The 4810-nt window shown below is 40.9% G+C and overlaps 1 pseudogene across 1 annotated transcript; it reads left to right on the plus strand.

Moving 5' to 3' along the window:
- The first annotated feature begins 3981 nt into the window (after positions 1-3981).
- Positions 3982-4461, plus strand: LOC104664196 (annotated as a pseudogene). Its single transcript, XR_748220.1, has one exon. The product of XR_748220.1 is annotated as an ATP synthase F(0) complex subunit C2, mitochondrial pseudogene (transcript).
- Positions 4462-4810: the final 349 nt, after the last annotated feature.

Raw genomic sequence — 4810 nt, forward strand, 5'->3', positions numbered from 1 at the left:
CAGACTCTATACAATTTTTATAATGTCCAGTATCAGTCAACTATCAATACACATGTGCAAGAAATAGAAAAACGTGACAAATAACCAAGATTAAAATAACTCAAAAGACCCCAACTCCAAGATGATGCAGATGTTTAAATTAGAAGACAGAGACTTTAAAGCAGCTATTCTGAATATGTTTAAGAACTTAGAAGATATTTTCATAATGAGCAGGTGGGGAATAGAGTTAGAGAAATAAAACCTATTGAAGAGAACAAAATGAAAATTTTAAAGCAGAAAAATACTATAAGTAAAATGAAAAATTCATTAAATGGGTTTAATAGCAGATTGAAGGTGGTAGAGGAAAGTCAATAAACATAAAACTAGAACGTTAGAAATTACACGAGCTGAGAAATGGAGAGGAAAATATTGAACAAAAAGAAACAAAGCTTTAGAAACCTATGTAACAATATTAAGCAGTCTAATACATGTGTAACTGGAGACCCAGAAGAAGAGACAGAGAATGGGGCAGAAAAAACCAATGTTTGAAGACATATTGGCTGAAAACTACCGAAACAGAATAGATAATTCAAAATAAACCCACAATGATACAGTCAACTAATTTTTCCTAAAGACACTGAAGTAATTCAATAGAAAAAAGTTTTTTGGACCAAAGTGGTGGCTCATGCCTATAATCCCAGCACTTTGGGAGGTCAAGGCGGGTGGATCACTTGAGGTCAGGAGTTTGAGACCAGCCTGGCCAACATGGTGAAACCCCATTTCTACTACAAATACAAAAATTAGCTGGGCATGGTGGTGCATGCCTCCACATGCCTGTAATCCTAGCTACCCAGGAGGCTGAGGCAGAAGAATTGCTTGAACCCAGGAGGCAGAGGTTGCAGTGAGCCTAGATCATGCCACTACACTCCAGCCTGGGTGGCAAAGCGAGACTCCATCTTACAAAAAAAAAAAGTATTTTCAACTATTGTGCTCAGTCAACTGAATATCTACGTGGGGGAAAAATGAACTCCAAACCCTTACCTCACCATACAAAACAAATAACAAGTAAATGTAAAATTAAAAGCTAAAATGTAAAGATTTTTGAAAAAAATAGGAAGATATTTTCTGAAGTTAAAAAATTTCTAGTCAGGCATGGTGGCTCATGCTTGTAATCCCAGCACTTCGGGAGGCTGAGGCAGGCAGATCACGAGGTTGGGAGTTTGAGACCAGCCTGGCCACATAGTGAAACCCCGTCTCTACTAAAAATACAAAAATCAGCTGGGTGTGGTTGTGCACACCTGTAATCCCAGCTACTCAGGAGGCTGAGGCATGAGAATGGCATTAATCCGGGAGGTGGAGGTTGCAGTGAGCCGAGATCGTGCCACTGCACTCCAGCCTGGGCAACAGAGCTAGACTTCGTCTCAAAAAAAAAAAAAAAGAAATGCTTAAATATTGAAAACAACAATTACAAAAGGAAGTAACTAATAAATCAGATATCAAAATTAAAAACATTTGCTCATCGAATTAACTGTTACATAATTAAAAAGGCAAGAGACAGACTGGGGAGATATATTATCTCATGCGTAGAAAAACCACCCAGTGAAACTAGATTAAAATTAAGAAGTTTGACTTTTCAAAGGGAAATAAAAAATTGTTAAAGATTCAAGATACAAATTGAATGAAGGTTCTGTTACACATACAATTGTCAAATAATTAGTATACAGAATCTATTTAAAAATGTATCAAGAACTACCCAAACATCCATACAAATGAATAAACTACAAGAAGATAAAGATAAAGAACAAGAAATGAAGAAAATCATAAAACAAAACATTCAACCTCATTAGCAGGTAAATGTTAATTGAAACCATAAGGTAATATTTCACATTCAATAGATTGGCAAAAATTTTAAAGTTTGACTACTTCAAGTTTGGCAAGGATGTGACTTCAATCAGAACTCTTATACACAGTATGTAAAAATGAAAATTGGTGCCAATTCTTTTAACTTAGAATTATCCAGTTTACTTAAGAATACATAAAGCTTGGCTGGGCACGGTGGCTCAAGCCTGTAATCCCAGCACTTTGGGAGGCCGAGGCGGGCGGATCACGAGGTCAGGAGATCGAGACCATCCTGGCTAACACGGTGAAACCCCGTCTCTACTAAAAAAATACAAAAAACTAGCCGGGCGAGGTGGCGGGCGCCTGTAGTCCCAGCTACTCGGGAGGCTGAGGCAGGAGAATGGCGTAAACCCGGGAGGCGGAGTTTGCAGTGAGCTGAGATCTGGCCACTGCACTCCAGCCTGGGTGACAGAGAGAGACTCCTTCTCAAAAAAAAAAAAAAAAAAAAAAAAAAAAGAATACATAAAGCTTTTGACCTAGCAACTATATTCCTTGATATACACCTAGAGAAACTCTGGTCCATACCACCAGGAGACATGCATAGGTCCTAGCACTCCTTGTGATTAAAAAAATACTAGAAACAATCCAAATGTCCATCAACAATAGAATGGATGATATATTGCTGAATAAATGGGATACTATATACCAGTAGAAATAAATGAACTATAGCAATACACAGATGAATCTCAGGAATATGAAATTGAACAAACAAAAAAGCAAGGCAAAGAAATACACAGTGTAATTCCGCTTACATAAAGTTAAAAAATATGCAAGACTAAATAATATATTGTTTAGAAATAAGAATGTATGTCATAAGATAATAAAGAAAAACAGAAGACTGACAAACAGAAAAAAGAGGTTCTAAGAGAATAGGGAAGTAGATGAGAGTGGTGATGAGCACACAGAGAAGTTCCATGACGGGTGATGGGAATATTCTATCTTTCAGACTGGTATATGAGTAGGTGGATGTACAAAAGTATACCAAAGTATATGTATATATTCATTTATATTCATTCAGTAGCGAATAAATATGAAAACACATCTCTCTCTAGGTAATGTTCATTGACCTCATGATGTTCACCACACTTCCAGAAGCTGGAAATATGCCGTCTGAATCCCAGCTCATAGACCAGTTTATGCTTCACCCTTGTTCTCATCTTTTAGTCCTGTTTCCTTTTCACAGCCTCCACTCTCCCCTATCAACATAAAAACACATCCCATGAGCAGTATTTGGGCATTATCAGGAAAAATGATAGGAAAGTACTTAAAAATTAACTTAACCTTTTCTCTCCACGAGTTTGTTTTGCAGTTTTGAGGCTCTCATTAGTGGTTTAGGTGGGTCCTTTATAGAAAGTGGCCAGCTAGGCCGGGCGCGGTGGCTCAAGCCTGTAATCCCAGCACTTTGGGAGGCCGAGACGGGCGGATCACGAGGTCAGGAGTTTGAGACCATCCTGGCTAACACGGTGAAACCCCGTCTCTACTGAAAAATACAAAAAGCTAGCGGGGCGAGGTGGCTGGCGCCTGTAGTCCCAGCTACTGGAGAGGCTGAGGCAGGAGAATGGCGTAAACCCGGGAGGCGGAGCTTGCAGTGAGCTGAGATCCGGCCACTGCACTCCAGCCCTGGCGACAGAGCAAGACTCCGTCTCAAAAAAAAAAAAAGAAAAGAAAAGAAAGTGGCCAGCTAGCACTTGACAACTCATACTAGGATGAAGGCTTTTGACTTATTGGCCCCAGGGGGTACTCCTTAGCACCATAAAGGTCTTCTTTAGCATACAGCCTCAATAGATAAGGTCTACATAGTAAATAGGGAAGTGAGAAAGAATAATTTATATTAGGAATGTCCTAAGGAAATGTAGGTTATCCTACAAAGGAAATGTAGGTTTTCACTGAAGATCCTTGTTTCATAGATAAGGAAATACTGGGGTTAGAATATATAAAGGTGTTGTCCTGGATAATGAGTGGGCGGGGAATGTATGTCAAGATGTACTGACAGCAGATATCTGCTTCTTAAAGAGGGTCAGTATGTACCATCCAATTTCATGTCTTCTTAATCATTCCCTCTCCCTGACCCTCCACTGTATGTTTAAACAGTAGGGTCCTCTCTGTCTTCTCTGCACTGGGAGCAGCTCTCCTGCCACAGCCCCTCACCCGCTGAAAATGTATGCCTGCTCCAAGTTCATCTCCACTCTCTCCTTGGTCAAGAGCACTTCACTGCTGCTGAGCCGTCCACTACCTGCAGTGGTGTTGAAACGACCGGAGACAATGACAGATGAGAGTCTCAGCAGCTTGGCTGTCTCACATCCCCTTACCTCACTTGTTCCTAGCCACGGCTTCCAAACCAGTGCCATTTCAAGGGACATCGACAGAGCAGCCAAGTTCATTGGGGCTGGAGCTACCATAGTTGGGGTGGCTGGCACTGAGGCTGGGATTGGGACTGTGTGTGGGAGCCTCCTCATTGGTTATGCCAGGAACCCTTCTCTGAAGCAATAGCTCTTCTTCTATGCCATTCTGGGCTTTGCCCTCTGGGAGGCCTTGGGGCTCTTTTGCCTGATGGTGGCCTTTCTTGTCCTCTTTCCCGTGTGAAGAAGCTAGTTTCCACCTCCCATAGCTCTATCTTCCATGTCTGTTGGCCCTGTGTGTTCCTTTTCCTATATCTCTTCAGGCAGCCTAGGGAACATGGTCGGCTCAGAGTTTGACAGAGAAAAGATAAACAAATACTGTATTAATAAGAAAAAAAAAGTAAACAGGTGAACGAGACCAGCACTCACCCCTGCTTGGGTACTCAATGATATACTGGTACAGATAGTGGTAAAAAGAAAACAGCAGTGGTGCCAGGGGAGTGGTAGAAAGTGGTAGAAATTATTACCAAGAGTGAGAAGGGGATTGTTCACCCACTACTTTTCTCTGGACTTCTATATCTAGGAGTATGATA

This window comes from Rhinopithecus roxellana, chromosome 8, assembly GCF_007565055.1.
Source record: "Rhinopithecus roxellana isolate Shanxi Qingling chromosome 8, ASM756505v1, whole genome shotgun sequence".
Classification (NCBI taxonomy): Eukaryota; Metazoa; Chordata; class Mammalia; order Primates; family Cercopithecidae; genus Rhinopithecus; species Rhinopithecus roxellana.